General features: G+C 39.5%; 1 protein-coding gene across 11 annotated transcripts in view; it reads left to right on the top strand.

Annotated features, from left to right (window-relative positions):
• The window catches only part of ZNF644 (zinc finger protein 644), a 208,187-nt gene that overhangs the window by 177,371 nt on the left and 7,507 nt on the right, over nt 1-23,309 (top strand). For 6 of the 11 annotated variants that reach the window (XR_003523454.1, XR_003523451.1, XR_003523450.2 and 3 more), the window contains 3 exons: nt 17,345-17,421; nt 18,506-18,694; nt 19,238-19,316. The gene's annotated coding sequence lies outside the window, so the exon portion shown is untranslated. Of the gene's footprint in view, nt 1-6,219; nt 6,566-17,344; nt 17,422-18,294; nt 18,695-19,237; nt 19,317-23,309 lie in introns of those variants that run through there. The other 5 variants (XR_003523480.1, XR_003523474.1, XR_003523453.2 and 2 more) reach the window with 3 other exon arrangements.

Here is a 23,309-nt window from a genome sequence, read left to right as displayed (position 1 = left end):
GCAACTTTCAGTGGCCAGGGAATATTTAATCACAAATGATTATGTATCTCACATATATTCTTTTTTTTTAAGTTAAAAGTGTTTACTGATTTTTTTCTTTGTTATTGTGTTAATCACCCTACATTACATCATTAGTTTTTGATGTAGTGTTCCATGATTCATTGTTTGCGTGTAACAACCAGTGCTCCATTCGGTACGTGCCCTCTTTAATACCCATCACCAGGCTAACCCATCCCCCCACCCCCCCTCCCCTCTAGAACCCTCAGTTTGTTTCTCAGAGTCCATAGTCTCTTGTGGTTCATCTTGCCCTCCAATTTCCCCCCCTTCATTTTACCCTTCCTACTATCTTCTTTTTTTTAACGTATAATGTATTATTTGTTTCAGAAGTACAGGTCTGTGATTCAACAGTTTTACACAATTCACAGCGCTCACTATGTTTACAACTATTGCTTTCCTATTTTATAGATGGGAAAACTGAGGCATAAAAAGGTTACGTCTAAGCTCATAGAGCTAATGAAGAATAGTGCTGGGATTTGAACTAAGAAAGTCTGACTCCAGAGACCTTATTCTTTTTGTTGTTGTTGTTAAGATTTTTATTTATTTATTTGAGAGAGAGGGAGAGAGCAGGAGCAAAGGGGAAGGGCAGAGGGAGAGAGAGAAGCAGATTCCCCGTTGAGCAAGGAACCTGATGAGCATCGGGGCTCTATCCCAGGACCCCAGGATCATGACCTGAACCAAAGGCAGATGCTTAACTGACTGAGCCACCCAGGTGCCCCTCCAAAGACCTTATTCTTAATCTCTGTTCCTACTATTCTGCTCTCAAAAGGAGGGGAACGGGGGCGCCTGGATGGTGCAGTCAGTTAAGCATCTGACTCTTGGTTTCGGCTCAGGTCGTGATCTCAGGTTTGTGAGATTGAGTGCTGCACTGCGTTCCACCCTTGGTGCAGAGTCTGCTTAAGTTTCTCTCTCCCTCTGCCCCTTCCCCCTGCTTCTCTCTCTCTCAAATAAATAAATATTAAAAAATTAAAAAGGGGAATGCCTTAGATGGTCACTTAATCACTTTCTTACACAGAGCATAATGGTTGCTCTGAGTAATTCCTCTGGGATGCTGCTCTTTGGGTCTGAAGTGCTTTTGAAATAACATAGCCTTAGAGGTGAGCATTCCTGTTTGCAGTGATCATCTTGGACATCAGCATGGCAAGTGGGGAAAAGAGCTATCATAGTCGGAGACATGAAACAGCTGAGCAAACCAAATGACACAGGCAACCACAAGTGGTTTTAGTACCTCTATATGCTTCTCTTGCCCCATTCTTGCTAAATCCTTATCTTTCTTAAGCTGCTTTTGATAGCATGGCAGAGCTGGGAAAGGCTGGTGAGGCTGTATAGTTCCATGACTTTTTCCTTAAGCAAAATAGAAATGATAGTCCTATCCTGTCATTTTGTATTATCTGTGCCTCTTTGTTCCCATTAGTATGGATAATTAAGAGCTAAGGATAAACTGGGGCGCCTGGGTGGCTCAGTCGTTAAGCATCTGCCTTCAGCTCAGGTCATGATCCCAGGGTCCTAGGATCGAGTCCCACATCGGGCTCCCTGCTCGGCGGGAAGCCTGCTTCTCCCTCTCCCTCTGCCCCTGCTTGTGTTCCCTCTCTCGCTGTCTCTCTCTATCAAATAAATAAATAAAATCTTAAAAAAAAAAAAAGAGCTAAGGATAAACCAACACTCTCTTTTTTTCCTACTGAAGTATAATATCCATAGCTTTTTCTTCTCCTCGATGAATGATATAACAAGCATGAGGACAACAACCTTACCCCATGTATTAAATAGGCAAACCTCTGAACCACCCACATTATTTAGTAAGAGGATTTTTTCCCCCTGAATCAGATGTTGATTATAATGGTCAAAATAATCCTTGGCACTTTCTCTAAGCTTGCTCATTATCATTCAATATGTTCAACAGAATTATTAAATTTAAAATAATATGGTGCACCTGGTTGAGATGACGATGAGAGATTTGGTTTCCTGTCTCTTCGTTAAGGATGAATTCAGCCCAAGGGTGTACTGTGAACTTGGCAAATAGCATTATAATAGTGAGAGAATGTTGCCTATTGGGTAGCAGGAGTTGATGATTAAATTTAAGTGTGTACTGTCCACATAAAACAAATAATGCTCTTTTTTTAAAACTTTTACTGTGAACATTCATCACTGGTGCCGAAGATGCACAGTTGCTAATTATTGTGTTTTTAACTTGTAATATACTGTAAATTTTGTATAATACTACTGTGACCTTATACAGAGTAGAAAAGATGACAGGAGGCCTATAATTATTGTATGGGGAAGAAATGCCTATAATTATCTACTATTTTTAGGACCAGCGTGCATGGCCTCTTAATTTACATAAGCTTTAGACATTCACACATTTTCTGTCTTTGCTTGTGGATGATAAATTTTGCTCAAATGAAATCAGAAGACATACTGTTAGATGAGGAGTTAGCCAACTGGGAGCTTGATTACAATGAACAGCACAAGCTTTGGTGCCAGCTAAAAAGGGAGCATTTATTTGGATAGGATTTATTTAAGGCAAGATTCAAAACATTAAAAAAAAAAACCCACCATATTACTATATTGGGGCCTGATAACGTGTGATTATTTTTTAGAGAATTGGTTAGATTATCTTGTGGAAAAGCATTAACCTAACAAAGAGAAAACCTCTAGGATATTTATCACATGGAGGGTGATTATGACAGCATGTTCTTATTAGAGATGAATATTTTGTGCTCATTAAGGTTACCCCCTTGAGTGCTCAAAGATGCAAAGTGCATTGCAGTGAAGTACTATATTGTCCTGTGAGCACTTGCTGTTGGCTGGGGGGTTTTTATTCCAAATTAAGGGGCCTCTTGAAAAGACCCAGCCCTGGCAGGGTCTGTGTCAGAGCCACTGGGCAAATCAAAGAGACTGGGAGATTTCCAACTCAAACACTCCAGGCATATATCACGAGAATCAGGAGGGGTATCAAGAAGCCTTTGGTCCCCTAATGTGGGATAGCAGGTGGGAAGGGCATGGATGGACTTGGTCCCTGAAGAGCCTGCAGGTGAACCCACTTAAAGGAAATGCACTACACAAGATTCTAAACTGAAACTGTAGGGAAACAAACTCAAACTCTCCACTTTATGAAAGGGTCACTATAAAAATAATTAAAAGTGATTTCCCCAAAGTACTATGTTTTTCTGAAGCATATAATATGTGATTGTTTTTGTTTTATTTGCTTTTTAGAAAATGATTATTACTTTTATTAGCTTACTGAAAAATTACACATATGCAAATTACAATTTACAGTGTTACATACAAAAAAAGATTACATAAACTATTGAAAGGTATTTTAAGAAAAATACAACAACCCAACCCCACCCTTTCCCTCATATTTTTATTTTATTTATTTATTTATTTTTAAGATTTTGTTTATTAGAGAGAGAGAGAGAGACAGAGAGAGGGAACACAAGCAGGGGGAGTGGGAGAGGGAGAAGCAGGCTTCCCGCTGAGCAGGGAGCCTGATGCGGGGCTTGATCCCAGGACCCTGGGATCATGACCTGAGCCGAAGGCAGACGCTTAAGGACCGAGCCACCCAGGCGCTCCTCCCTCATATTTTTAAATCTAAGGCATGGCAGAGAAGCAAGTTAAAAGTTCAGGTTGGTTTGTTGGTTTATCAGGGTTTTTGATGACCAGGTGATGGATAATTCTAAATGACCAGGAGTTGACAGGATGTTTAGATTTGCATCATGTCCGAGGGCTCAGGGCCCATACACTCCTAGGCTAGTTAATCTATGGTTTTTGCAATATCTATCTTTAAAAAATAAGGATACTTAAAAATCACAATACGATTGTTACATCTAAAAAAATTTAACAGTTCCTTAAAAGCATCACTTATCAAGTCAGAGTTCAGATCTCATGTCTCTAGTTGTCTTATAGTTTTTTTCTGCATTTGGTTTGTTATTTGTTTTTTGCTTTTTATGCTTCATTTGTTTGAAACAGGATCCAAAGAAGGTTACCGATAGTATTAATTGCATCCTTGTGGTATCATTTACCATATTCACCTATCCCCTATGTTTCTTATTAGACACTAGTTAGATCTAAAAGCTCATTTAAATTCAGATTTGGATTTTTGACAAGACTGTGTCATGGGTGTATTGTGTTCTTTTATCAGGAGGCCCATATGTCTATCTCTCTTCCTCTTTTTGTGGTGGTAGCAACTGTTGACTATCATAGCTTAAATCCATTATTTTATTGAGAATTGCAAAATGGTGATAATTCTATCATTTCATTCCCATGTTTAATCTAGATTCCTTCTATAGTTTCATTAACTATTTAGTTACCTAGGGTATGACTGCTTTGACCAAAATTCCATTTGCTTCTCTTTCTTTTGGTGATATACTTTGGATTTGTGTAGATATAGAAATCTTCACGGGTTTTCAGTAAGTTGCTGGAGTATAGAGATATTTAGTGAATAGGTGGTCCCTTCCACACACTCAGACATTCATATATTTTCCTTAGAGATAATGCATCTTAACCCCGTTAAAACTTTACTTACCATTTCCACCTTTGAGGTGGTAGAGATTACTTCTCTGACTTGTGTTAGAGTTGCCTTTATGCCTATGTCCCCTATTAGACATAGGCAACTTGAGGGCAAGGTTCTGATTCTTAATTTTTTTAATCCTCCACACCCAATACAATGCTTAACACATAGTAAGAGTTTGATAAATATATGTTCTCTGAAAGAATAAATGAATGGTGAAGCCTTGGGGACAGCTATTGGGGGTGATCAGCAGTGTGGTTTGGTAGAAAGTACAGTAGTCTAGGACTCAGTTGGACTTGGGCTCAAGTCAAAAGTCTTCTACTTTTTGTTCTTGGTCAAAATGCTCCCAGTTTCTGCTCTATAAAAGTAGCACCTGCCCTGGCACTCTCACAAGGTTATTGTCAGGATTAGCAATTCAGTAGGGAGCTGTGGTTAAAGGCAAGGACTTGGCAGCTGCAGATCAGTGTGACAGGTGCCCACTATTTACCCTCTATGAGCCTGTGAAGTTGCCTGTAAAATGAGAATAACAATAACTACCTCTCAGGATTCTGGTAAACATTAATGTATGTTAGGTAAACCTTCACTAAAAGGTCTGTGTTATTTTTATGTGACATTGCTTTGGTAAATTAGAGATGGTATGCAGAATGATTATCATTAAAAGTAATGTTTTCCATGACTTGCATATTCTCCAATTTTGAAACTGTCTTTCTCCTCAAAATGCTTTAAGAGTGATTAAAAGATGGAGTTGTTGGTTTAGTGTTCACCATCTGAGGCTTGTTATTGTCAGAAGGCCAGTCTGGTTTGACTTGTTTTCCCTGGTTCTGGCACTAGCTGAGGGCTGGCTAGGAGAAAAACCCTGGATGAAAGACATCCTGGCAGTGAGAACATTAACACGTGCTCTTGAGCCAGGAGGTAGGTGTTAATGTCTCTAGCTGGATTCCTAGTCGCAGAGATATTTAACACCTTCCTAGGATCCAGGAACCAGGCATTCTCTCTTTAAACCTAACTTGGCAGGTAAAAGGGAGAGAGAGCTTTTCCAGTTGAGCTGTTGAGAAAGTACAGAAAGCTCTGTATCACAAAAACAGAAGCCAGTTATCAGAGGATGAAGCCTTAATGGAGAAGGGGTCTTCTCTAATTGGATTGTTTGGAGAGGGACTCTGGTTGACTTTCCCCAACAAACCTCACCAGTGTGGGCCAGTGGGGATTTTAGGAAAGTAGCGGTTCTAGGACAGGGTAAGGATGTGTGACATTCAGGACAGGCTGGAGGTCCACATCTGGATGCAGCCTGAAGTATGATACTGTGACAAGCATTGTTGTTTGAGTGATTCTGCTTCCCAGAGGACCAAGAGTTCCTTTCTAGGGGACAAGGTATAAATGCAGGAACTCAGTGGAACCAATTCCTCAGGAGAAAGAATGGGAAGTAGAGTGCCTCAACCAAGTTGCCCTTTGAAAGTTAACTAGTTTGGGGTCAATTTGGAGAATGCTATGGATGTCTTAGCTGCAAAGTTCATGGTGGAAGTCAGACAACTCCAAGAACTAATAAAAAGTCCTTCTTTATCAGGGTTTGACTGACAGCAGTGGTGAATTTTGACTTAGACTGAGCTTAAAATGTACTTATTTTCTCTCCAAAGCTGAGACCCATTTGCACAACAAGCAAAAAGACAAGGTAAACAACTTCTGTTTAGACTTTCCAAGGTCTTTTTCCCTGGATGACATCTCAAAAACTCTATGACACCACCTCACCCTGGAGTGAACCCAAACACTGGGGATCCTTTCAACATCCAAAAAGGGTCACTTCTTTGAAATGTGATGACTCCCTAGAATGACTTTCTCATTTAAATTACATGGATATCAGAGGAGTCCAAGCCAGGAGGTGAAGCAGAGCAAACTCACACTCTTTGACTACAAAAGAAAATGCATATTTTTGATGAGCCTGCACCGGCTGCCTTCTCAGGCTTAGAATGATGTTTTCTTCCCCTTTTGCCTACAAGGAATATTGTAAGTAGGCATAAACAAATGCCTTCATTATTTATTTATCCTAGTCGTGCTGCACTAAATCATTCTAGGTGGGAAATTTGCTATTTTGTTTGGCTGGCAACTGCTCAAGCTAATAGGCTATGAGAGTCTCCTTTGTGGTTGGCACTTGGATTTATTCTAGTACAAATGAACACCCATTGGACTGAAAGTTGTTACAAAAACTAGCAGCATAAGATTGGGTTAAAAACTCCCATCACTCTGACCTCTGGCACCTTGTAGCCCAGGATGTATTGTGAATTTAAGGATAATCACCTCTCCACTTGGGCTGTGCTCAAGTATGCCACAGAGTCCTGAATGAATGCCTATCTTAGAAATCAGACTAATAGGGACTCTTTCCAAGTTTTCTTCAGAGTGATTATCCCTATTATTGAAGAAATGGTAAGCAATAGCAGGTTTTTCAAATGAAAACTCTGGTTTGGTTGATTGTTAAATACTGTGTTTTGTGCCATACTGAGCAGAGTCTTTGAGCACTATGTCTCCACATTCATTTCATGAAACTCCCAGAGACTAGGCTGGAGATCCAGCGGGGGTGGACATATAGACATCTACCCCCCACACCAGCAACCATTTGACTGTCCTGCTTCTGTCAATGACATCACCGTTGTCCTAATTACCTAAGCCTATGAACACTTATTCCTGAAAATTCATCTTTTGCTGTTCCTCTCAAACATGGCTAGTCCTTTTCACTTCCCTCAACATCACCCTAATACAGGCTCACAAACCCAAATGACCATACACGTTCCAAGTCCTCTTTCTGCCACCACAAGTCTTCATATTTATTTATTTATGTAGGTTGGGCACTATGCTCCATATTTTACATGGGTCATTTTATTTAATGCAAACAACCATGCTTATAAGAGGTAAGTACTCTTTTTATGCCAGTTTTCAGGTGCCTTGCTTGTGGTCACATGGCAAAAAGGGCTGGGATTTGAATCTAAATGTGGTAGACTAATTGCATTTATGGCCCAAATTCTTCACTCCTTTCTGTATCCTTGTCTTTTTCCACATGCCTTTTTAATCCTCCTATCAAGAGGTAGAGTCCATCTTCCTAAGCCTTGAGGCTTAGCTCAGCCATGTGACTTGCTTTGGCCAATGGGATGATAATAGATGTGATATAAGCAGAAGCTTGCACATTTTTGTTTGTACTCTTGTCCTCTGCCATGGCCATGAGGAAAAACATGTCCATGTTGGCCTGCTGGAGGGTGAAAGACCCATTGATAAGATCCAGGTCACCCCAGTTAGCCTAGCCTTGGTCATCTTAGATCAGATTATAGCTAACCAAGACAGCAGAGCTGCCCAGCTGCCTAAGCTCCAAAATCCATTACACAATAACTTTTAATCAAGTCATCTTCTTGTTAAAAACCAGCCTACCAACCAGTTAGTCAAGCTATCTATTCCTCTTCAATAACTACATACTGCCTAAAAGATAAAATACAGACTTCTGACTTCTAGCCTGTAAGAAGCTTGGAAGTCATCACTGTCCAGACAACAAATAAAAAGCTGAACAAGCAAACAGTAACTCTTCTTAGATCTGTCAGAGAAGTGATGTTATAGGGCAAACCACTGCCCCCCAAATCAAAAAGACAAGGAGATACAGAGAATCACAATTTACCTGAACAGAAATTCATAAGCAGAAACCTCTATAGAAACCAGTGCTGTGGTAGAAAACCTTGAACTATAATTGACAAATTGCTAAAAGCTCAGTGTGGATAGGTCTGTGTGTTAAAAACTACCGGAGTCAGGGGGATCTTCACACTCTTTCGAGTTTTACCTCTTGGAACTCTACCAAGTTCTCATAGAGAAGACTGGAGAAAAATAAAAATTCCCTTTGTGCTTCTGGTGGTCGGGGGGAAGGGGAGTGGCCATATTGAAATATGCCAGAGCATTCTATTCTTCTTAACAAGACCTGCCCTTAGAGAACCTATTTTACTAGAGCCTAATCTACTGGGGTTTTGACAGAGTCTAACCAGCGGAGGGGAAGGGAAATACCCAACTCCTACCCCCTCCAGTCATTCTATCCCACCTCAGACTGAGGAGAAAACCAAGCAGCATTTGTGACATTCATAGCCAAGGGGCACAGGCTCACTAAAAGACTGAGACCTAATCATAGGACTATAAAACACTCCTCCTACCCCCCACCTTATCACAACATCATTAATGGCCTATTTACTGCAGTTCCTCTTACCAAGTATATCATGTTTGGATTTCAACAAAGAATTACAAGGCATACTAAAGGGGGGAAAAAAAACCCCACAGTTTGAAGAAACACAGCAACCATTAGAATGAGACTGAGATACGCCTGGGATGTTGGAATTATCAAACTGTGAGTTTAAGACACCTATGATTAATATGCTGAGGACCATAGTGGAAAAAAGTACACAACATGTAAGAACATATGGATAATTTAAGCAAAGAGATAAAAATTCTAAGAAAGAATGTAAAAAAGAAATGCTAGAGATCAAAAACACTGTGACAAAAATGAAGACTGTCTTTGATGGGCTTGTTAGTAGACTAAATATGGCTGAGGAAAGAATCTCTGAGCTTGAGGATATGCCAATAGAAACTTCCAAAACTGAAAAGCAAAGAAAAAAGACTGAGGGAAAAAAAAGAGGAACAGATTATCCAAGAACTGTGGCAAAACTACAAAAGGCAAAATGAGAATACTAGAAGGAGAAGACAGAGAATAGAAACAGAAGAAATATTTCAAACAATGACTAACAATGTCCTCAAATTAATGTTGGACATCAAACTATAGATCTAGGAAGCTCAGAGAACTCCAGTCAGTCAGGATAAATGTAAAAGAAAAACTATACTTAGGCATAGCATATTCAAATTGCAGAAAATCAAAGATAAAGAAAAAATCTTGAAAGAAAAAAAATAACTAAAAAAAGAAAAACCAGAGGGGAAAAAACTACCCATAGAAAAGTAAAGACAAGAATTACCTCTGACTTCTCCCTTAAAAACCATGTAAGCAAGAAGAGATTGGAGGGTTGAGAGAAAAAAAAAAAAAACACCAATCTAGAGTTCCGTGCCTATGAAATTATCCTTCAAAAGGAAAGGAAGAATAAAGACTTTCTCAGACACATACTGAGGGAATTTGTTGCCAGTAGACCTATCTTGATAAAATGTTAAAAGAAGTTCTTCAGAGACAAGGAAATTCATATAGGTAAAAAACTTGGATCTGCATAAAGAAAGGAAGAGTGTTAGAGAAGAAATAAGTGAAGGTAAATAAAAACTTTTATTTTTCTTATTCTTAATTGATCTAACAAACAATAGTTTGTTCAAAATAATAACAATAATATATTCCATTATGTTTGCTTGTGTGTATATATACTTGTGTATAAGTGAACATTGACAGCAATGATAAAAGAGGCAAGAGTGAGGAATTGGGAATATATTGCATTAAAAATTACTTGCACTACCCAGGAAGCAGTAGAGTGTTATTTGAAAATAGACCCAGATTAGTTGTAAATATATATTACAAACTCCAGGCAACCACTAAAAAAGTAAAAAAGAAAAAAAAAGTTTACATGAGAAAATGGAATCATATGAAATGTTCAATTAAAACCACAAAAGGCAAAAAAAAAACCCCTGAAAGACAAAAAATATTAACAAAAAACAGGGGCAATGAATAGAAAAGAGTAACAAATATGGTAGCTATTAATCCAGCTATACCAATAATCACTTTAAATATCACTGGTCTAAATACATCTATTAAAAGACAAAGATTGTCAAAGTGGATCAAAACACAAGATCCAAATATATGCTGTCTACAAAAATGCACTTTAAAGGTTGATTGATTGATTGATTGATTTGACACAGAGAGAGCACAAGTAGGGGAAGCAGCAGGCAGTGGGAGACCAGGGCTCAATCCCAGGGCCCTGGGATCATGACCTGAGCTGAAGGCAGCTCCTTAACGATTGAGCCACCCAGGTGCCCCAAGAAATGCACTTTAAATATAAGGAAACTTAAAGTTTAAAAGTAAAGGGATGGAGAAAGATCTACCATGCTAATACTAATCAAAATAGCTGTAGTGGCTATATTAATTTCAGGTGGAGCAAACTTCAGAGCAAGGAAAATTAGATAAATTATTTAAAAAGGGACATTACATAATGATAAAGGTGTCATACTTAAAGAAGACATCACAATCCTTAATGTGAGTCCCTCACAATAGAGCATCAAAATATATGAGGCAAAAATGGAGAGGACTGCAAGGAAAAAGAAACGAATCCACTATTATAATTGGAGACGTCAACATTCCTCTATTAGAAATGGACAGGGCGCCTCGGTGGCTCAGTTGGTTAAGCGACTGCCTTCGGCTCAGGTCCTGATCCTGGAGTCCCAGGATCGAGTCTCACATCGGGCTCCTTGCTCAGCAGGGAGTCTGCTTCTCCCTCTGATCCTCTTCCCTCTCGTGCTCTCTATCTCTCATTCTCTCTCTCTCAAATAAATAAATAAAATCTTTAAAAAAAAAAGAAAAAGAAAGAAATGGACAGATCCAGGGGCGCCTGAGTGGCTCAGTAGATTAAGCATCCAACTCTTGATTTTGGCTTAGGTCATGATCTCAGGGTCATAAGATTGAGCCCTGCTTTGGGCTCCGTGCTAGGCATGGAGCCTGCTTTGGATTCTTTCTCTCCTTCTCCCCCGGCCCCTATTTGGACACACACGTGTGTACTCTCTCTCTCTAGAAAAAGGAAAAAAAAATGGACAGATCCAGCAAGCATAAAATCAATAAGAATATAGTTGAACTCAATAGCACAGTCAACTAGATATGATGGACATCTATGGACTACTTCATCCAACAACAGCAGAATACACATTCTTCTCAAGATCACATGGAACATACACCAAAATAGACTAGACTTAGGGCCATAAAACATACTTCAAAAAATTTAAAAGACTATAAATCATACAATGTATGCTCTCAGACTAAAATGGAATTAAACTAGAAATCAAAAACAGAAAAAAATAGCTGAAAATCCCAAAATTCTTAGAGATTAATGCACTTTTGAATAACACATGGGTCAAAGTAGAAATCTCAAAGGAAATTTAAAAATACTGTAAACCAAATGAAAATGAAAATATAGGTTATCGAAATTTGTGGGAAGCAGTGAAAACAGTGTGAAGAGAGAAAATTATAGCACTGAATGCATATATTAGAAAAGAAGAAAAATCTAAAATCAATAATCTAAGCTTCCACCTTAGAACACTAGAAAAAGAAGAGTAAATTAAATCCAAGGTAAGCAGAAGAAAAGAAATAGTAAAAACTAGATCAGAAATCAATGAAATTGAAAACAGGAAATGAGTAGAGAAAAATCAATGAAACCCAAAGCTGGTTGTTTTTTTGAAAAGATGAAAATCGATAAGCCTTAGCCAGACTAAGTAGGAAAAAACGAAGACACAAATTACTGATATCAGAAATGAAAGTAGAGACCTCATTACATATCCTATGGACATTAAAAGGATAATAAAGGAATACTATGAACAACTCTATGCCCACAAAAATCTGTAACCTAGATGAAATAGACGAGTTCCTTAAAATATGCAATCTGCCAAAACTCACACAAGATGATATAAACAATCTGGATTGCATATATCTGTTAAGGAAATTGAATTAATAATTAATAACCTTCCAAAACAGAAAGCATGGGGCCCAGATGAGTTCATTAGTGAATTCTACCAAACCTTAAAAAAAAATTATACCAGTTCTCTACAATCTCTTCCAGAAAATAGAAGCAGAAGGGATATTTCCAAACTCATTCTAAGAGACCAGCATTATCCTAATACCAAAACCAGAAAAAGACATTATAGGAAAATGACAGACCAACATCTCTTGTGAATATAGATACAAAAATCCCCAGTGATCAAGCTCTATTACAAAGCTCTAATAATCAAGACAGTATGGTACTAGCACAAAAACAGACACATAGATCAATGGAACAGAATAGAAAATTCAGAAATGGACCCTCAACTCTATGGTCAACTAATCTTCAACAAAGCAGGAAAGAATATCCAATGAAAAAAGGACAGTCTCTTCAATAAATGGTGTTGGGAAAATTGGACAGTGACGTGCAGAAAAATGAAACTGGGCCATTTCCTACACCATACACAAAAATAGTTTCAAAATAGATGAGAGACCTAAATGTGAGACAGGAATCCATCAGAATTCTAGAGAAGACAGGCAACAACCTCTTCGACCTCGGCCACAGGAATTTCTTGCTAGACACGTCGCCAAAGGCGAGGGAAACAAAGGCAAAAACGAACTATTGGGACTTCATCAAGATAAAAAGCTTCAGCACAGCAAAGGAAACAGTTGACAAAACCAAAAGACAATGGATAGAATGGGAGAAGATATTTGCAAATGACATACCGGATAAAGGGCTTGTACCCAGAATCTATAAAGAACTTACCAAACTCAACACCCAAAGAACAAATAATCCAAGAAATGGGCAGAAGACATGAACAGACATTTCTCCAAAGAAGACATGCAAATGGCCAACAGACACATGAAAAAATGCTCCACATCTCTTGGCATCAGGGTAATACAAATCAAAACCACAATGAGATTCCACCTCACACTGGTCAGAATGGCTAACAAGTCAAGAAACAACAGATGTTGGCGAGGATGCAGAGAAAGGGAAACCCTCCTACACTGTTGGTGGGAATGCAAGCTGGTGCAGCCACTCTGGAAAACAGTATGGAGGTTCCTCAAAAAGTTGAAAATAGAGCTACCCTACAACCCAGCAATTGCACTACTGGGTATTTACCCCGGAGATACAAATGTAGTGATCCAAAGGGACACCTGCACCCCAATGTTTAGAGCAGCAGTGTCCACAATAGCCAAACTACGGAAAGAGCCCAGATGTCCATTGACAGATGAATAGATAAAGAAGATGTGTGTGTGTGTGTGTGTGTGTGTGTGTGTGTATGTGTATATATATATATATATATACACACACACACATATATATATACACACATATATACATATATACACACACAATGGAATATTATGCAGCCATCAAAAAAATGAAATCTTGCCATTTGCAATGACATGGATGGAACTAGAGGGTTTTATGCTAAGTGAAATAAGTCAGTCAGAGAAAGACAATTATCATATGATCTCACTGATATGTGGAATTTAAAAAACAAAACAGAGGATCACAGGGGAAGAGAGGAAAAAATAAAACAAGACGAAACCAGAGAAGGAGACAAACCATAAGAGACTCTTAATCATAGGAAACAAACAGGGTTTCTGGAGGGGAGAGGGGTGGAGGGATGGGGTAACTGGGTAATGGACATTAAGGAGAGCATGTGATGTAATGAGCACTGGGTATTATATAAAACTGATGAATCACAGGCCTGTACCTCTAAAACCAATAATACATTATATGTTAATTAATTGAATTTAAATAAAAAAAGTTTAAAAAAATCCTCAGTGAAATGATAACAAATTGAATCCAACCATGTATAAAAATAATTTTGCACCAGGACCAAGTGGAACTTATTCCAGGTGTGCAAGGCCGATTCAACATTACAAGATCAGTATAATCCTAACACATCAATAGGCTAAAGAAGAAAAATTACATTATCAGGTGAATAGATGCAGAGAAAATATGTGACAAAATTCAACATTCTTTTATGGTAAAAAAAACTTTCAGAAAACTAGGAATAAAGGGGAATATCCTCAACTGGATAAATAACACAAAAAACCCTAAATCTAACATCATAATTAGTGGTGAGAAACTTGAAGGTTTTGTGTGAAGATCAGGAATAAGACTAGGATGTCCCTCGTCATCACTCATTTTCACCATAGTACTGGAAATCTTAGCTAATGAAATAAAACAAGAAAAGGAAATAAAAGATATAGATTGGGAAAGAAGAAATAAAACTGTCTTTGTTCACAGAAAATATTATGATCTATATAGAAATTACAAAATAGGCGTGCCTGGGTGTCTCGGTTGGTTAAGTGTCAGACTCTTGATTTTGGCTCAGGTCATGATCCCAGGGTCCTGGGATTGAGTCCTGCATCAGGCTCCTTGCTCAGTGGGATGTCTGCTTCTCCCTCTGCCTGCCGCAGCCTCTGCTTGTGCTTGCTCTCTCTCTCTCTCTGACAAATTAATAAATAATTTTTTAAGTTATAAAAACAAATAAAAATAAGTTTATCTAAAAGGGAAAAATAAGCCAATTAACTAACAACAACAAAAAAAACCCCACACAGATAAAATACGGATCTTTAGCCTTAACAAAGTGACCCTGTACCTTTGAAACCTTCGTTTCTCAATTTTCCATCACACATTTCTGCTCTAGCCAAAGCAGCCTATTCAAGGTTCCCCAAATAAATCTGTCCTTTCCCACTATTATCCCAGCTCACAATATCTTCTCTCCCTCTCTCAAGGTCCTACACCTTCCTAATTTGTCCTCTCTAGAAGTGATGTCTCCAGCCTCTGAAGTCCCCTGTATTTGTGCCAATCATCTGGCTCTTAGCATTGGCTACCCCGTGGTATTAGATAGAGCATATGGTTTTTATATATGTGTATTAGCTCTCTGGTATGCACATACTTTTAGGACAAGGACCTTGCCTTATGATTTGTGGCATCTCCCTCAGACCTGCTTGTATTTAAGAATTAAATCAAAGCATCAAAACCTGCATTAAAATTTCATTAATGATAAGTGACGACAAAACCTGCACACTGGGAGATGCATCTCTTAGTCCCTCAGTGTCACAGTGTCACCAGTGGAAGTCATTCCAAAGCAGCATACAGAGTCACCTTCTGATCTTCAAGGAGCTGGACTCCTGGGAATTATTATTCCTGCCTTGGTGGTGAAGGTCTCAGGCCCCTCAGTGTTAGGGAGTGACTTTAGTCTGGAAAACCTTACATGGCTGTTACCAGAAAGGCCAGGCCTCTCTACACTCAGCTTTAGGAAGAGTGAAAATGGACCCACTTCCAAGGTAATGATTGGAGAGCCTTTTCCTGGGCAGGAAGCTGTCAGCTCTGTCATCTCTCTTATTCCCTCAGAGCACTAGTGCATTGATTCTCAACTGGGTATAATGGAGAATGTCCAAATTTGATGGTGGTGGTGGGAGAGGGTATCACGAAAGCTTCTCAGTTGGCCCCATGTCCCACTTCCCCACTCAGCCCAACCATGCCCACACTGATTGAGAACCGCCATTCTAATAGTTAGATGTTTAGTACAAGGGTACATCTCTCCTCCTAACTATGTATATTATAGCGGGGAAATCAGATTCTTTTTAGTGTACCCTAAGTATACAGACATTTCAGGTAAAAAATACTTTACCTTTACCCCAAATTATCTGAGCCATGATTTCAGTCTGATCATTTTGTTATAACTGTTCCAACCTTAAAGTATTCAACCTTAGAGGATTCCACAGCTCCGCCTTGTTCTGTAGAGAAGTCTGTGTGTCCATAAAAATACACACATTTCTTTGTCTGTCCATGTGAGTGTGAATAATTATATGGGATTTTGATAGCATGTGTACTATATGTATTGTGCATGCAGGTACATGCATAACATACTAATTGAATTGTTCTAAAAAACACAAATATTTTGCAGGACTACAGAAACACACACTAAATATCTAAATCTACAAACTGCTGACAAACAGCACCTTTTCTAACAAAAGAGAGCAGTTTAATAACAGTGTTAGAAAGCTGGCAATATGTTTGTTAAAATCTTTAATTAGGGACAGGCTTCCCAGAGGCCTCTGAAGGCAAAAGGTGTAAATGGAGAAACTGTCCCAGCCTGCATGCTCCATGGTGGCTCTGTTCCGAGCACAGATGGGCTGGTGAGGAAACTGTGAATGGACAAATGATAACAGACTATTCTGTCATTCCAACATCAGCTCATTAGCAATCTGTCAGAGATTTAATATGGATACTGGTGAAAATGCAGAAATCACATGATCGTTACACGAGTGTACACGTGTACGTGTACTGAAAGGCCATTGTAAATTGATTGGCATAATGGCTATTAATAAAATGATAATGTCATGGGAAGTACATTGGATGCATTGTGCTCTTATTGGAAAATGATGATTTTGTGTGCTCTTCGGCCATCACAGGAAGCTGAGATAACAATAGTTTTATGATGGAAATCATTAATAAATAAACAGCTAGACCAGCATGGTGGGATATGTGAGGGATATGATACCATACAGGTTTCCAAAGAATGAACAGTGACATGGGCGCCTGGGTGGCTCAGTCGTTAAGTGTCTGCCTTCGGCTCAGGTCGTGATCTCAGGGTCCTGGGATTGAGTCCCACATCCGGCTCCCTGCTCAGCGGGAAGCCTGCCTCTCCCTCTCCCACTCCCCCTGCTTGTGTTCCTGCTCTCGCTGTGTCTCTCTGTCAAATAAATAAATAAAATCTTAAAAAAAAAAAAAAGAATGAACAGTGACATTTCTCAGTTCTTAAAAATACTCTGTCAACAACATTAAATTCCCTTGGTTCACAAACCTGGTTTCCAAACGATGTTAAACTTGCTAGTTAGTGAGTTCAAATATTGCCTTTGAAAATATATTTTAAAAGGAAAAGAAAATACATTTGTTTACATTGTATATACACAACAGACTAAATCTGATGGATAATCAATGTTTGGTCTTTGAAGGAAGAAAGAGAATGAATATTTATAGAGCACCTATTATATGTCAAGTACTTTACATTTGTGATCTTAATTTAATTTTCACAACAACCTAATGAGATATTTTCCCCATTTTACAGGCATAGAAGTAACTAAAAAACAAATATGTGTCTGAGCCCCAGCAAGATTATGTGACTTCATAAAGATAGTATGGCTGGTAAGTGGCTATGATTCTATTGAACTCAGTTAAATATGGTTCCAAAGCTCATCTTTTTTCCACTGCATTATACTGCCTCTCACAGTGTCTGTCATGTACTCCAGGGAGTAACCTTTTAGGATCATTATTACTTCCTATGGACAGGCTCAAGGGCCCCAGAGATTCAGCTGGGCAAAACTTAGATAAAGCCATTCAGTGTTAATGGCACAAATGGACACTGACTTATTTGAAATATATACTTTTAAATTTCTTTTAGGGGGATATTTGTGCTTTAATATTGGGACATTTTTGCACACAACATAAGGAGTTAGACTAATGATTTATAAAATTTAGCCAAAAAACTCTGCAAGAGGGCATATACTATATGATACTAGTTATATAAAGCTCAAAAACAGGTCAAACCAATTAAAACTGTTAGAAATGAGAATAGTAGCTATATTTGGGGAGAATACTGGCTGTAACCTGGTGCCAGGGGATATCTGGAGTTGGGGTATTTTCTGTTCTTGATTTGGATGCTAATTTATACCAGCATGCTGAGTTAGTAAGCTTGTGATTTGAATACTTTCTTTTATGTATATCATACTCAATAACATTTACCCCCCCAAAATGGAAGACAACCTTTTTCCCTTATAATGATTGAAATTGGATGCCTACCTGTTTTCCATATTTTGTGACCTTGGGCAAAATTGTTCTTTACATGAAGCTTACAGTTGGAAATCTCTTTCTGGATGGGGTTGGGAGATTATAAGTAGGGGAATGTGTGCCTGCCTTTGTTCCCATGAGTGAGTGTATGTATACTTTCTTAAGTGCACTCATATCTCGGAAATGGATAAATACCTATATTCTTTCTTATTTGCATTTCTCAAACTTTAGGAAAACTCGGAAACAGAATGCCAGTCAAATGTGAATTTTATACAAGTGGAACTTGGGGATGGAGCTGTCTTGTTTGGTGATTCTTTGTTGGCAGCAATCTCCCTATGCAAATGGCCATGGCAGGCACCCTCCCCTCTCAGGAACCAAGATGTTAAATCCACTCTTACCATGTGTCTTTGCCCCATCCCTCCTCAACTTTTCTCATTGCCAGGCTCAATGGAAGAGCCAAGGGGTTGTTTGAAGAGGATTTATGCATCCCACAGACACCTGACAAGCTGATTCTAAGGGCCCTTGGACAGACTTACCCTGTTCACCCATGCCTCAGATGTCCTTCCTGCCTTAGGACATATACCTGTCTTCGTGACCCACTGTTTTTATCAACAAGATAACTACAAATAAGGTAGATTATTGAAATGCTGCATGGCATAGCCTCTGCCAAGATGAAGAGTTCACTTTTAGAACTTTATCTTAAGAAAATCATCAGACGAAAGATAAGTATTTGCAAAGACGTTTACTTGCTAAGGTGTGGTTTGAGAATTAGTAACATCAGTATCACTTGCAGTGCTTGATAAAATGCATATCCCTGGGTCTTATGCCTTTCTTATTGACGTAGAATCTCTAGATGTAGAGCACAGCCATCCATGTATTTAAAATACCTCAGATGATTCTTAGTCACATTGAAGTTTGATATACAGGGATGTGTTTTCAATGTAACTTAAAAGAGGAAGAAAAGGAAGGGATTTAATAACATTTTTGTTGCCAAATATGTGTGTAGGTGATGCCAGAGTATCAGCAGTGCTTATCTCTGGATGATAGCCTTATTTTTCATTGCTTTCCTCCATATTTTCTGATTTTTTTTTGCAATGTATCACTTTTATATTCTAATAACTCAGTAAAGTTATTTTAAAAAAAGAAAGTATTTGATATTTGATTTCCTGGACAGGTTCCCCAAGTGTACTCTCCCAGTGAACTTCATAGCTGGCTAATTCAGAAGATAGCCCTGGCTGTCTGACCCTCTTAAGGTATGAAATATTTAGAAGAATCCCTCTGTTGGTCCGTAGACCAGTCAATATTGCCACTGGAGTAGAATCTTCTGAACACAGCTGTGGCTTTATGGCTACTGTTTTCTTGTATCACAAAGATTTTTATTCATTAGAACTCGTGCTTTTTGTGGAGGATAAGAATGGTGAGGAGGGCTGAGAAATGCATTTTCTGATTTTGGGAAGTGAATCTGGTGCTTGAAGAAAGACGATCTGACTCTTGTTTACAGAAGATTTGCAGTAACAGAAAAGAGTACTACAGAAAGTAGTTGCATTCTGCTTTTTACGCTCTCACTCAGCCTCTTGCCCCTAAAAGTGTCCTTTTCTTCTCTTCCTCCCCCCCTCCCCCTCCCCCTCCTTCTCCGGCAGCTTGTTCTTATACTGAAAGAGAAGCAAAAATGGGATCCACTGAAAGTCTGGTATTTTGCCACTCAGACTACAATCTTGAGAATGCATTTTTCTTAATCCAATTCTGTTTTAAATGTTGTCAGGATGTACCATAATTGGTTGTGGTAAATGACACTGGAACCACATTGCTACTCACTCTGGAAATGATATGAGCTCAGCATGCTGCTGATCAAATGCACTTCTGCATTAAAACTATTACAAGCAGAATATGCTCCGATGGGATTCTTTCCTCCTAATAGTTTTCCAGGGTTGATGCTGAAAGGGTTCTGTCAATCAAGTCTGAAAATCAGCTCAGCACCCTGACTTGGGTTAATAAAATGTAGCTGCCAGGCTCTCAGCTCAGAGGCCACTGTTCCTTGGTTCCGACATTATCAAGCCACAGTAAAAATGCCTCATTATAATTGATACTCACTGGTAATACACTTTTTTTTAATGCAAAGAATATCTCCAAAAAGAGTCTCTGCCTTACACACAGTCTGCTAAAAAAGAGACCCATATCAAAGAAAGAGGGCTAAGAAGAAGTAAGACAGGCAAATGCATTTTCACAAGTACCCTGGAGACAGACTTGGGGCAGATTCTGGCTTTCTTGGGTGGCTTGGAGTCAAGATAATGCACCAAGAATCAATACAGAAGTAGGGATACAGCCCAGAATACATGGTTGTGAAGGGGGCTCTGATAGCATTGTCACCAATAATGGGAAGATAAGAATTCCAAATGAAAAAATTATTTTAGTAAGGAACACAAGATGTCACAATGCAGAAAGGCTGTGACAACTGATACGCCAGTTAAAGGGGGAAAAAAGCTTCTTGAACCACTAAGGCACTGCCTGGCTGTGTAGTCCCCGCATCACCGAGTCTCAGTTCTTCCCAGACTAAGACTTAGGATTCTGGGTCTCTTCAAACAGAAATATTATTCTTCTGGTTTCCTGGACAGAGGCACCCACACTAAAACAATCCATGTTAGAAGGACATTAGGGAGGTCAAAGTGCTGGAGAAAACCTTGCTGGATTTCAAACGAATTCTACTTTCTAGAAAGTTTCTGCTGGCTGCCCCTGAGGAGGAAGATGAAATAAACAAACAAAGCCTGGGGTGAGGGGCAGCTATTTCCAGCCTGGAATTCTCAGCATGGTGGAATACCGGGGAAGGTGTACAACAAAGTAGGAAACTGAGGAAGGAACATTACTAATTATACTTCAATACTGTTTATGTGAGGGTCTCTATTCAGAGGCAACTGGGATGATTTCACAGGAAGAGAAAAGAAAACAGTTTTTCATGGGTGGTAGAGCTATTGTTAGTGAAGTTTTAATGAGGCACTCTGGGCATGGTCTTCTTGGCACTTGGCACCAAAATGGCTCTGGAGGCTGTGGGGTCACATGACATTAACATGAGGGAACGCTTGACTTCATTCTGTTTGCTTCATGTTCCTCTCCAAACATTAATTGCCTGAGTTTCCCTGTTCAAGTGAAAAGAATAAGCATATGCAAATTTTTCACTTGATTGTTGTATTACACTGGCCTGCATTTCTGTTCAGGTTGTATATTCTAGCACATTCCCCCCCCCCCCCCCGACCAAGTACAGGTGAGGAGCAGAGGCTCCTGCACTCCCTATAGGCTGAATTATGACTGGTGTCATAATTGGGGACTTGTGCTGTGCCTTGTACTAAGCTCTTTATAAATCTTATCTCTACCTGATCCCCACATAACCTTGTGAAGTTGGTAATGTTCATTTTATTCCCAATTTACAGAAGATTGAGTAAGAGGAAGGTTGAGTAACTTACTCAAAATCATCCAGCTAGTAAGTGGATTCTAACCTGGCCTGTCTGTCTACAAAGCTCCACTGCAGTGCTCTCTACCTTCTGGGATGATGATGCTCCATGCTTGAGCCGCTCCTGATGTGAATTTTTAGTGTCCTATATTTGGTAGGAAAGGATGCTCTGTTTCTATCCCTGGAGCAAGTCCTGGGTTACTCTTGGAACCAGACCTGCTTTGAGAAAGTGTTGCCACTGGAGAGGAGACAGCCTGCTAAGGAAAGAGCTCTAGCTTTAAGGTCAGAGTGATCTGGCTTTCAATCTTGGCTCTTACACTTGCTAGCTGTGTGGCCTAGGCCAGGTAACTTAACCTCCTTGAACTTCAGCTACCCAGCATTCTACTTTACATAGAAAAAGCCAAAACATTATTAGTGGTATAAAACCTCTAGATTATATTCAGGTTCTGTGCTTCTGGAAGGTGACACATCTAGGGGGTGGGAAGTGAGAATACGAAGGGGATAAAGGATCTAAGGAAGAAAGAGAGGAGTGAAACAGAGACGTGAGCATTGCTTCTTCTCATTTCAGTTTTTTATGACTTGTAAAAATAATCCTTTCACATTAGTAGAAAGTGAGTCTCAGTGTAGGAGTGACATCCTCAGTTGGAAACTAACATTGGTGGCTACTGGAGAGAGATGATCATCTGTAAGTCTTACAACAGCCCAGTATGGTAGGATGAGTAGCCCACCAGTACAGTTGAGGAAACTAAGCAAAGTTGAGTAACTTGCCCAATATCACACAGCTACTGAGTGGGATTTAAAACCTAGGACCCTCTAGCACCAAATGCTGTTCTCTTCCCACGACACTCTTCTGGACCCATGCAACACTGAGTTCTAGATGTGTTGCAGGTAACTTGGACCCACTTCTCTTCTGCCTTCCCCAGCTTCCTGGCTGCGTGCGGGGCGCCCGCTGAGCTCTCTACCCACTGTAGTGCATAGAGCAGTGGGGCCAGAAGCAGGGCTCCCTGCAAAGTAATGCAGAAAATTTGATACTGGAAAAAGGTTACTAAAGGTAAATCCCCTTAAAATGGGTTTCCCAAATTTCACTGTAGTTAAAAAAAAAAAAAAAAGAGACTAGGACCTTATCTTGAAAGTGAAACTGAAACTAAAGCAAAATGAAATTAAAATGACCTGCTTCCCTTGGTTTCCTTTTCCTGGGCTCTGCCCACTATGGGGACACTTTACTTCAGTGGGCTCCAGGAGGAAAGCACCATGCTTTTGCCTCCACTCCTGCCACAGTGGACACTGAGTAAGTGCTGGAATCCCCTTATTCAGCGAGGCCTACAGGTCCCTGACTGGGGATGGCCACACTCCTTGGACACCAGGTCTTGACCACTGACCAGTGGTCAGTGTACTTCTCTACTTCCCTGTCTCCACTTCCTCCAGTTCGATTTTTGGTTCAGCCTTTCCCCTTGTATTATTCGGGTCACAGCTGAGAGTTCTGGTGAATCTAAAGAGAAATCTTCCTTGAACACCTTGAAACAAAAGCCTGAAGGTCCTAGAACAATTTCACACTAAAAATCTCTTTCATTCAGGGGCGCCTGGGTGGCTCAGTCAGTTAAGTGTCTGCCTTCAGCTCAGGTCATGATCCCGGGGTCCTGGGATGGAGGCCCACGTCAGGCTCCCTGCTCAGCGGGGAGTCGGCTTCTTCCTCTGCCCCCCACCACTTGTGCACACACACTCTCTCTGTCTCAAATAAATAATAAAAATATTTTTTAAAAATCCTTTTCATTCAACAAATAGATATTGCTGATTTTGCCTCAGT

The sequence above is a fragment of the Zalophus californianus genome, chromosome 4, assembly GCF_009762305.2.
Source record: "Zalophus californianus isolate mZalCal1 chromosome 4, mZalCal1.pri.v2, whole genome shotgun sequence".
NCBI classification, from domain to species: domain Eukaryota; kingdom Metazoa; phylum Chordata; class Mammalia; order Carnivora; family Otariidae; genus Zalophus; species Zalophus californianus.
This window is presented reverse-complemented; position numbering and strand designations above follow the sequence as displayed.